General features: G+C 38.4%; 1 protein-coding gene across 10 annotated transcripts in view; it reads right to left on the minus strand.

The window, feature by feature from the left end:
• LOC138941873 (RNA binding protein fox-1 homolog 2) overlaps window positions 1-12863 on the minus strand; it is a 322458-nt gene that overhangs the window by 37366 nt on the left and 272229 nt on the right. The window lies entirely within an intron of this gene.

Genomic DNA, 12863 nt, shown 5'->3' on the forward strand with positions numbered 1-12863 from the left:
GCCACACGACTTTTATTTGAAACTTTTTTATGTCAGATTGTTGCAAGTGACTTAAAAATCGTGGCGAACGTTACGAGGACCACCCTGTATATATATATATGTAGAAAGAGAAATCGGGAATGAATTATCGCGAATTCTCGAGCTGTTGATGAAGTTTGGTACACGCGGCTAACATATTGTTAATCGCTGTTCATTTTTCATGCTAGTTTATTTGTTAAACGACCACAATCTTGTATGTTTAGCTTTCAATGCGCACGAACGAAATATTAATTACGTTATTTGCTCACTGATTTATTGCCAATCAACACGGTTGCCATTCGTGCGTAATTGCATATTTGATTTCCGATATATAATTTTATATACACTGCGTACTCTTGCATCGCGCGTGTATATAATATGCACGATTTTTCTCCCGTCAAACGTCAACTAAAAATCTGATAAATCGTATACCGATTTGCATCGTGCCATTATTATCGTTACCAAGAATATTTAAAATGTTGTAAAACGTACAATCGCGAAATATTCAAACGTATTGATCTCTTTTATTTTAATAGCATAAAAAATAACGCTGTAAAAGTCATTCGCGGAAATATCGTTATTCAGTGTAATTGTAGCCGACAAAGAAATGAAATACTTCATTTTTATTTGAATTTCCCGTTCCGCTCGGATACGTAATATTGGCAATGTATTTCTTCTCTAAAAGAATTGTTGAATAAATTCCCGAAGAGGCTTATATATTATTGTGTCTTGAGAGGCGCAATAGAGGGCACATTAGACTGCGAGCATTTTGCGTACCTAAAACGACGGAGGGAAAGAGAACAAGACTTGAGAGATCACAGAGCATCAAACTTATAAGCGACAGAAGGGAGACGAACGTCGAGACGAACACGAGTCAAAAGATTATCGTCGAGATTTTATAATTCCTAAATTTGTACGTTCATTAAATTGCGAGACCCCTTAAATAATTCTTAGAATAATTGTTCGTAAAGACCCCCGCGCCCCCTCCCCGCACGACTTTGTAATTTCCCGAGTTATGATATTTGTTCTAATACTCGATCTTAATTCCAAGATTTGCGAAAATATGAATTTGCGATATTAATCCCGTCGAATATTTTATATATATAATTTCGGTCAGATGAATAATAAATTCTCGCGAAAATCACGCGCCAATGTGTGTGTATTAAAAATAGCAAAAACTCTGAGCAAAATCGAAACCAAACTTTATAGATTTGCGTATAAATTATTTACGTCCCCTTTCTCTCTCTCTATTTCTTCGTTAATTAATTCCGTTCAAGATATGATGAGCCAGATAACTTAAGATTGAATGAATAAAACGAATAAATTCCGAATGAAGCGTTTCTTTAATTAAACGAATGTAAGAAACGATTTCGCGGAAAAGATTAATTCTCACGTTAAAAATTTTTAATTAAAAACTTATATCGATCGGAAAAAAAAAAAATAATATTAAGATACGTATTATAGAACGCGCAATATAATAAACTGCGATTAGCAACGATAACAACAATAATGATTTTCGGCGAAAATATAATTAGGCAATCAAATTAACAAGTTGATCGGAAGAACGTAACACGATCGAATCGAATAGTATATATTTATCAATTTTACGCGAGATAAATTGCCGGGAGTGATATTTTTGCATATCTCATAATGCACGTTTATCAATTATTGCGTGATAATTTCTCGCGCGTTATTTTCAACGCTATTATTCGATAATGAAAAATATCGGAGAAAAAATGAAATTTTTATCGCGTTACTTTGTGAAACTTTATTATCGCGCGTCTGTGTGTGTGGATCATCTGACCTTATCGGAATTATTTCTGATATCTCTCAACAGCGGTGCTTCTAGTAACATTCACTGCCGCGTAAATGTCATTCGTATTTTATTATATAGTATTAGGTGTACAACTTTGCTTCCGCCGTTTTCCTATAGATGGCTTTAGCGGTAAGTAGTGGTCGAAATAAATAGATCGTAGACGTCATGCGATAAACTTGAGCATCTGTCAACATAACCCCATAGAAACATTAGTCGATTTGTGTCCGCGTCATAAAGTTATTCTCGATTGAAAATGTCAGTTTACGAGCCAAATTCTCGTCATTTGCGGGAGGTTTTAAATTTTCTGCTTCAATATGAAGAAATCTACGGCTGAGGCTCATCGAATGCTCTCAAATACTTATGGTGAAGCGTGCTATTAATGAAAGAACGCGTCGCGAGTGGTTTCGACGCTTCAAGAACGGTGATTTTCACGTCGAAGCGCGGCATAGCGGTGGAAGAGAGAAGGTTTTCGAAGATGCAGAATTGGAGGCATTACTTAATGAAGACTCGAGTCAAAGTCAAATAGAATTGGCACGATCATTGGGAGTGACTCAACGAGCAATTTCAAAACGCCTCATAAATGTATAACCAGTTTTTTACAATAAAGTCTCGAATTTCGGGAAAAAAAAAAAACGGCGGAAGCAAAGTTGTACACCTAATATATATATTTCATCTTCTTATTGTTTTGTATATTTGTGTGAAAAAATTTACTGTACAATATTATAATTCTCTTGACATGTCCAATAGAATGCGAGTCACCGTGCCGCCCGAGGCTCCAGACGACGCGTCTAGCTGTCAAGTATTCAATGAATTTACATATACGTTTATTTATGTATATAACCGGGGGGGGGGGGAGAAATAGAGAGAGGGGACGTTTTTCGAGACATCACTGAGCCATCCTGCACAAAATCATACATTTCTTTCAAATATTTCAAATTTGATCTCATTCCGCAACTCGTTCTCTTTCTTTCTTTCTCCCCCCCCCCCTCCTCCTCCCCACCCCTTTGAATCGCTTCTCTAATTTCTAGAAAAATAGGATGCACTTTCTGACAATTCTTTTCCGTCCTGTTCTGTTCCTGATTATCAACGTGCCTCGTGTCATTTTTGAACGTAACGTCTAGTATCGCGAATTGAACGCGTTATCCGAAACCGCGTAGCGTTCTAAATCCCAATTCACGTGGCGCAGGCGAACGCGCGAAGAGAAAAACGATCCGAGCGGAGATTCGGCTTATGCGGGGGATCAACGGGCGCATTTGCGTGCATACGTCGAGAGTCGGACGGCGGTGTTCTGTGAGTAATTAATATGATTGAATCCTCGTGGGAACGAGGAAAGGAGGAGGAGGATGAAGAGAACGAGGAGGAGGAGGAGGAGAGAGGGGGGTGGGGAAGAGAGGGGCTCGTGCAGCTTTGAGGCTTTCGTTTCGCGGCCGATGACGCGCGCGCGGAGAATAGGAGAGGGTCGACTAGCAACGCGTGAGAGGGCGGCGATGATGGTAGGGGGTGCGGTGAGGGTTGCTGGCAGGGTTGCTACGAGCGATCAATAAATGCCGCTGCCAGCATCCACCCCTGGACCCACGTCTCTCCCGCGTGTCGTCTCTCTCTCTCTCTCTCTCTCTCTTTTTCTATCTCCATCTCCTTCTCCGTCCCTTTCCCCTCTCTCCCTTTTTCTCTCTCGCACACTTACACAGCATGCCTCGAGACTCTCTCTCCCTCGCTCGGGATACATGCTTAGTCGATACAACGAAAGGGAAAAAAAGGAGAGTCCGAGTTTACCTATATATTTTCCGAGCGAGATTATATTGTACGATCGTTTCTTGCGAGAGAACCATCGGCGACAAAAATGGCTCTCACCGATACGATTGTCGCGATGGCCGAAAACGCTTTGCTCGACATTCTAATTCGCGTTTAGGGAATTGGCGTCGCTGTATAAATTAATGCCCTGCGATGCTCGATTGATTTTCTCTCTGCTAAAAGGCGACGAAGAGGGATCCTGTTCTTGCGCGTCAGCGCGTGAGAAATTGAAGGATTCGTAGAATGTGAAAATGAGAGTAAATCTCGTCTCATTCGTAAGATCCGCTTTAAATGCCAAGTCGTATTTAAATGTACCTTATACAAAATTACGGACTTACTTCGGTCTTACGTTGAATTCTGCAATTCTGACGCGTTTCAAAGGAGAGAAAGAGAGAACGAGAGAGAGAGAGCGGGGGGGGGGGGAGAAGCGGAAAATGAAGGGCGAGATCTTGGTCCGAGATTTTAATCTTAGACAACGTATAAATTATGCGAGGATTTCGAATAGGATTAAACGAAGAACGGCTGGGGGATTCGGTGTTCGATATTATTCGACGTTCCTGAAAATGACAGCTCGCACGCATGCGCGGCGAACAATCGAATCGACTCGCTCGCCTTTTTCCGCGTCGCGCGTTCAAGTCGTAGATCACGAGTGCTTAAGGAGTAATTAAGTCGCATTAACTTTACAAAGGAAGGGAGAATCGTGATCGATCGAAGATCGTTTCACGTAGATTAAAACATTCGTGTTTGTTCGCATGCTCGTGTTTTACCCGCGAAATTACAAAGCTTCAGTAATATCGGATTGCTTTTAAAACTATCCCTATCGTTTTCATTTTATAAACAATAGGCTTCGTAAAATTGCAGAGAGCGATATTGCAGGGCGGTAGATTTAAATTCGATCGTGATATATATATATATATATATAGAATTGAAAAGAGATATTTTGAAATATTGAAATTTTAATCTCGAAATTTTAATTTGCAATATTTTTGCAAAATTTCGATAAACCGAGTTTTGATAATCGATAAAGAAAAAATTCTCGTTATATAAATCATTGACTCAATATACCGCTCTATGTACAATTTGTCCTTTTTCACGAATACCATTACCGAGCTAAAAAAAAAAAAAACGAGAAATATCGACTCTTCTCGCGATGTTTATTAAACTTGGGAAGAAGAATAGTGGCAGAGATTAAAGCATTTCGCGAATAATTCTGTCAATAAATTATCGCAAATTCCGATTATTAAAAGATGAAAAGGGATAGAAAATCTATTTTACGTCTTCTTCGGGAACGTCGATGTCGAGATGAAGAAATCGAGGGAATAGATGCTGGCGCTGACGTCGAGGTAGGAGAGGAAGAAGAGACGGGACATAAAACGGGCAAAGTGAACGATAAAGAGTGAAAGAAACAGAAGTAAGAACATACACGGAAACAGGTGTGAGTACACACAGCCCGTGGCGGGTTGAAGAGTCAGTCGAATGCACTAGAAACACAGTCGCATATAACCCAACGAGTAAAAGCAACAGTGATTAAGGTGTGAAGTTTACAACTAATGTACTTCTCTTGGCAAATTATTTGGGATTCGAATCGACGCTCACAGGATTAATGACGTCAGCAAACAAGGATATCTCCGGTGTGTCCGAGACACCCGTTACATCCGCCCCTCTCGTACGAGGGCGGCAGACTCTGAGATACACGGGAGGGGGTCTCGAATGGGAACGAGCGTTTAGTAAAAACGCCGAATGTAAATAAGGTGTGTTTCTACATGACGAGCGAAATTAGATTATGATTTCTCCAGCCAAATTTTACACATAATATTCGATTTGTCGAAACAATGTACTTTGCGAAAAATAAAATTAAACACAAAGGATACGATAGATTACTATTACGATTACTATTGTACTGTCACATCGAAGCTATATTAATTATATCGCTAGAGACAACGCGACTCGAGAGAACCTCTCTCGATTGGCAATTTCGATTATGATCGAGTAAGAAGAAAACCCTCTCCCGATTCTTCGAGCACGGATATATCTTCCGTGTGCTGTCTCACACTTCGCGTTATCGATCCGAGCTCGCACTCGACATATACGGGCGAAGGGTCTCTCTCTCTCTCTCTCCCCCAAAGGGTCAAAAAGTTCCCTTCGACATATCCCAGGGTTGCAATGAAAACTCTTGTCCCGCGCGAGACAACCAAAGTTCCTGAAGCGGTGAATAAAGGCATTCTCTCTCGCATCGAAGGTAATAATACAGGTACAATATATACGTGTTTCTTGCTACACAGATAGACTTGATCGCAAAGGTATCAATCGGCCTCGACTCGTGTGCCGATTCGCTTCATATACGATTCCATGCACTAAGAGATATTATTCGTTCCAGAAGTATAACAATAACGGTCTCCGAACGAAAGCCATTCAAAGATACTTCCGAGCAAAAATCGTGTGAGTGAGTAATAATACGCCAAAAAAGGAGATGCAAAGATTAGTGTGTATATATATATATATATATATATATATATATATTTTACATATATATATATATGTGTGTAAAATATGTGTGAGCTCTCTTCTACTTTCACATCTCGCAAAAAATCACTATCTACAGGACACGCGATCATTGTAATTTAACATTGTTCCCAATACCGATATTAGATGCTGACGTGCTCTTCGCGTTTCTGAGAACGATATTTCGGTGGCTCGATGCGTGACGCGAGATGTTTCGAATTATTCTATGTAAAACTGCTTTCACCAATGCTCAAGACATTTTACTTTCGTCAAAAGTTTTTGTAAACGATTATCATAGGGAAATTTCTAATCGCGACGAAACAGCTATTTCGTTTTCGAAGATATAAGACCCAATGGCCTTTTACTCTGGAAATTATACGCCAGTGATTCTCGCAAATCTACGCATTTCTCGATGTAAATTAATAATTGGTGAAATTCGATTCTGAAAAATTATCGTAAATTAAGAATCTGTTTAATAAAAAGATATCCTTTTTGAACCAATAAACAAGATTATGGATTATCTGAAATATATCAAGCAGAATATATCCATTTCTCTTTCTTACTAAATCACCTAATTGTTTCGCGTGCAATGAAATTTTTCATTTTATTTTATCAAGATACTCTTTATGTCTTTCTATTTTATTATTATATCTTCGAGATAGTTTGACGTCTTAATCATACAACGCGGTTCTCTCATCGCGGATTGTCAGAAACGGCCACGTGGATAGTTAAGATTCAACGATTTCGTCGGCGATCGTCTAAAAATAACGAATAGTCTCGTTATATCTCGTTTTCGTGTCGAGCGATAGGTGAAAGCTCAAAGTGTGAGAACCGTTTCGCAAAAAAAAAAAAAAAAAAAAAAAAAAAAAGCGTGCGATATTACAGCGCGAGAAACATTTCGACAGCCACGGAAGTTTCGCCATTTTCGGATCGCTATGTACGATCATCTGATAATAATAATTTTGCGAATTGATAAAAGAACTCTTCTTCTCTTCATAAGAGCCGAAAATGCGATCGACCGAATCGAGACAATTTTTTTTTTTTGTTTGTTTTTTTTCCGAGAGCGACGATGACGACAAGGTCGCGCATCTCCTCGTCATATCTCTTACTTCACAAAACAAAGCGCACTCCCGCTTACGGCCCACTACTAAAACTTCTGGCGGTGCTTGCACGCTCAGCGGTAACTAATTAAGGCTACGCACTGACGACTAATTAGTGGATGCCAGGCTAAACAATCATTAAGAAAGATGGACGTTGTGCGTATACAATCGGACTGCTTCTGAACAACGCTCCCCTCTTTTAACGCTACGTGCGACGTGATTAAAGAGAGCCGCTTTAAAGATATAATAGATGCAATAATTTTCCACGAGGGAGATTAACAAGATTGAAACTCAATTCGTGATATATCTTCAATTTAATTAAAAATTGAATTTAAGACTTAATTATTCATAAAAAGGTGCCATCTTAGCATTATTTAAAAATAAAACTATTGCCAGTAAAATTCGAAGAATTTACATTCGTTTCTTCAATATGACTCTTACAATAATAAAAGAATGATTACTCTTGACTTTTGACACTTGTAATGCTCATATAATTGTGTCTCTCTTTAATGTAAAAATCATCTAACTTTTAAATATTATGCGCAGCTCTTTTAGAATATAATATAAAAATGTTGAGGGGGCACGATGTTCAGATACACTCTATATATTATATACTTGTGTACTTGCTGAAATATCGACGACGACGACGACGACGACGACGACGACGACGACACTCGCACGATTCTTTCATATCGTGTGCGATTATTCGCGAATATTCGAACGTAATTAGAGAGACGTTATTTGGCGGGAAAAAAAATTTCGCAGACGAATATTGATTGCGCGCGATTATCGGATTCGCTCGCGAGGGAAAGAAATGGCGAGCGACGTGGCCGACACGATTGACGATTAATTAAACAAAGGACGGTGTATATCAGAATCAATTAGTTACCACTAAATCAAAGGCGGCATTTGTTCGAGCATGCAGCAACCTTCGCCCTTTCAAAAAATTATTTGTCATGTCTCTCGCCAACTAACACACCGTGCCACGATCCATTAACATTAATCAATGACAATTAATAAACAGTTAAAAAAAAAAAATTATAATAATAATAATAATAATAATAATAATATAGTAAGAAGAATAATAAGTATTACAGACTTCGCCGCCATGGCAGCCCGTACGTGAAATAGTGACAGAGAATTGACGTAAAGTAACGGAGAAAAAAAAAAAAATGTAAAAAGAAATTATTCTATCTCGAAAGAGAGAAAGAAAATGAAATAAAATGGAGAGCATGCTTTCTCGTGCTTATCGCATACTTTTCTCGTTCTCGTTTTAATTTTTATCGTTTAGCGATGATACCCGCGTCGAGTTAGCATGTGCAATATGCATCCTGCATATGAACGATACATGTGAAAGAGGGACGAAACAACGCACGAGAAAGAGCACAGAGGGAAAGAGAAAAGAAGAGACGGAGACAAAGATGAGCGAGAAAAGAAAAAGAAAAGAAAAGAAAAGAAAAGAAAATTGGAAGAAAACACGATACTGAAAGTCGCTTCCACAAACTACTTCGCAGCTTGTAATGTATACGTTATGAGTGCACATATGTTTGTTAATCGTACGATACTGCCAGGACGGATTATCATACGTGTGAAATTACAATATAATAAATATACGCCTGCGTGTACGTGTGTACGCTGAAACATTTCCGCGTATGTATAATACATGCAGACGCATATTATATGCGTATCGGTATATATAAATATATATATATATATATATATATATATATTTATATATTTATATATATATATGTAATGTATATATAGATATATTCACAGGTGAATCTCATATGAAGGCAAGCCAAGGCCACGACATGAGACGTGCAAATTAAAAAAGATAATAATATTAAAAAAGAAGCAAGTAAAAAATTCTCTCCCAAAACCGCTCCAACCACAACCAAGCACAACCACAGGCAAGATACGGGCCTTTATGTCAACGAGACAGTCATCAACCAGTGAATGTGGCGCATTACCGTGATTATTATATATAATAGTAACAATTTAAAAAAAAAAAAATATATATATATATATATATATATAATGTATGTATATATATATATATATATACGTATGAGGTATATACGAGAGGCGGGGGTTAATCGACGAAGGGGAGGCAAATATATAAAAGAGGAGAGAGGAGAGGGAACATGTTGCGAACCGGTTGCGAACCGGTTGCGAACTGGTTGCGAACACCGGATAATCCGATCGGATAATTCGATTAACCGATTCTCGCTAAGCGATTCACCAACTTCCGTCCACGCTGTAGTCATATTCGTGGATGTGAAGGGGGGGGGGAGGGAGGGTGGTCGCGTACCGATATTAGTAGTTAACCGAGGTTAACGACGTTCGGATGCATCCGATTCTGACGGTGGTAAAACCACCGAGGGGACTCGAGCAGGAGAAACGAGGCGGGATTATATTGAAGTAGAGAGACGGTAGTAGTAATCTCGACGGAACGTCGATTAATCGAGCTGGCGGCTTAAGTGATCAGTATAAATGTACGTATATAGATAGGACATACAAGTGCGCGACACGACGTCGGGGGCCGGGATTGGATTAATCGATTAATCTACATTTTAATCGAATATAACGAGGACCGTCTTTTTTTTTTTTTCCCTTTCTTTTCAAGCGCGGTCGACCCGGCCCGGCGACGAGACTATGAAGCGACCAAAGTGTGTGCCAAGAAGATGTTAATAATCATTATATACGACAGAGAACTCTCTCGCAGGTCATTCATACGGAATTATTGTACGTAACGTAAATTATTGTATACTTCATGCTTTTATATCACTGGACAGATATATAGAGCCCTAAGATTAAAAGCTACCAGGCGAGAATTTCGAATCTTTTCTCGAAAATTCTTAGGGATTCGTCGGGGGAGGCGGGGTGGGGTGGGGGTGGGGGTTGATTCACAGATCTCGCGTTACGCGCCCCTTTTTCTCCGCTCAATATTCGAAATCGGACAAAGATGAATTTTCTAATTTTATATACATGGTACATATAATGGATTTTGAGAGATAATTAAGCTAATAATATACACTAATTTCACCTTTTTAATAAACCAAGACCTCATTTTTTTCTCGAAGTGATTTTTATGCTCGCATTTGAATTAATCGAGATTAAAGATTTCTTAGCAGAAAGCTAAAAATGGAACAGAGACGCAAGATCGAGAAAAGAGGCGCGTCCAAACGAATTCTCGTCCGTTTCATTCGAACGTGACATATATTCTAAGCGATTCGCGTAATTCTTGCGTATTTCGTCTCATCTCATCACTGTTACTCGTTATTCGCTCAATTTCCGCTCTTTTTAATTTGCTTTTCTTTTTTTGTTCTTTTTTTTTGTTTTTGTTTTTGTAGGAAGCAGGCCGTACCTTTCGACTACTCTTGTTTTCATGTCTTCTTATTTGATTATCGCTCATGTCTTCGGTCTTCAGCGTGTGTCTCGAGGTATCCTTCTCTTCGGATAGTAAGAATCCACTTTGATCATTTGCGTTGCCAGGAAGATCTTTCCGGCTGCTTTCTTCCTGATGTCCTGCTGCTGCTGTTTCTGGTTCTTTCATGCCGTTGAAGTACCACAGGGCATTTCAATCGCAGAAGCGTTCATCAGTCTTGCTCTCGGCACGATTACGATAACTGTGGCTCCCTATTTGAAACGTCGTTTCTGAAGACATTTGTCACGAGGAACACGGGAAAAATAGTAAAAAAAATTTCCGACCAATAGTTTTCGAGATGTATCACTTTAAAGTTAAAGTATTGGACATGATAATAAAACGTTACAAAACGGACCCAATGACCTTGACCTTAACATATGTTGCGATGAAGATCACTGTCGCGAGTATTTTCCATATGTAGCTTCTATCCATGAATGTAATTTTTGATTTATTTTTTATTCAATATTTTTTCAAAATATATACATTTTTTTGTTAAAATTTGTTTAATTAATTAATTTATTTTAATTTCCTCGCTCCGCATTGTAAAGTATATGCGTGGACGCAGTGGGTTCCGCCCTCCCCCCCCCCCCTACGGGGGGTGCTCCACTTCCGAAAGATATAACCTAACCCAAACCTATTTCTGATTTAAAACTAAAATTTGGTTTGGGTTACGTTACATAACCTAAAACAAATTTTCGTTTCGAATTAAACTTGAACTTTAAATATCTCAAAAATTATAAGAGACCGCCGATTAAGTTATAAGGAAAAGTCATTCAGGATCATGATCTTGACAACATATATCAAGATCAACATCGTTGGGTCGGTTTTTATGAAGTTTTATTCTCATGTCCAATACTTTAAAGTGACATATCTCGTAAACTATTGGTCGGAATTTTTTTTGACTATTTTTCCCGTATCCCTCGTGAAAAATGTCTTCAGAAACGACCTTTCAAATAGGGGGCTCACAGTTATCGTAATCACCCCTTGCTCTCTTATAGCATATTTATAGAAGATGTGGATTTCGTTTTGTTTTCGAATCAGATCATTTATTTTCCAGTATATATTCATTATTTTATGTTGAAATAATTTTGTATATTTGAAAAATCTCGAATCGACGAACTTAATGAAGAAGACTTCCTTGTTTAGACTCGTTTTCATTCTCGCTTCTTCGAAACGAAAAGCCCTGCGTGACGTCGTGTTCATTTGTCATGCCCCGTGGATCGTCGTTGTAGATTGGAATAACGTAAATGATGGCGTGAAAAGACGATAAAAATCGAGAGAACAGGAAAGTAGGTAACTAAAGAGAGAAACAACAGCGCGTCGACATTCGCTTCGATCGTAAACGAATGATGAAGATAGTGTACGTGGGCATGCGGATATTACAATCGGAAAGTTTAAAAGATTCCATCTCACGGAAGATGATAGCATCGCGCGATAAATTTCTAATGCATCCATAAAAAATATTGCATCTACGTTTAATTAATATTTTCAAATTTTCTTCTTATCCCTAAATTTTTGAAATCTTTTAAGACCTTTGATTATTAGATTAATACCTTTTTTTTTCTATTATTATATAATATCTAATGATATATAATGCAGTTCAATACGTTTATATAAATTTGTTCATCTTTCTCTTTATCGCTCGACGCTAGGCTTTCTTGTTATACGGTATCTAATTACAAATGGATGACATATTCACGATAAAGTTAATTGTAAGCGGCACGACGCTAATTAAGAGTAAAAAGCTTACATCAGCATGCATCATCAAAATCGTCGTCGTTGGTAAATAAACACGATTTCCCGCGAGTCACGTTATGTCTTACAAGTATCTCCTCAATACTCAGAAACTAGAGCAACATAAAAATGACATTTCATCATTCGAAAATGACGAATGAAATTTTCTACACTTTTTTCCTTTCGTTGGTAGCTTTTTAACTTTAAGGTATCGACACGTATGTATGTGTGTGTAAAATGGGTTCGCGGGAAAGATAAAAAGCTCTTCGACTGTTCTAGATATTCCGTGGAAAATTTATCGTCGAAATAATGCGATATAAAACTCGAGCGATTCTAGATTTCGTGTATACTTATATTTTGCGATTCTCACAATTCGTAATCGCGCGCGGTTTCCAGAATATTGTTGCCCGTAGATTCGTTAAGAACGGGTCAAGATTTACTCAATTCTCAGAAACTCACACGTAATAAACGT

The sequence above is a fragment of the Polyergus mexicanus genome, unplaced genomic scaffold (genome assembly GCF_030449975.1).
Source record: "Polyergus mexicanus isolate NDT 795.1 unplaced genomic scaffold, iyPolMexi1.0 SCAF_20, whole genome shotgun sequence".
In the NCBI taxonomy this organism is placed as follows: domain Eukaryota; kingdom Metazoa; phylum Arthropoda; class Insecta; order Hymenoptera; family Formicidae; genus Polyergus; species Polyergus mexicanus.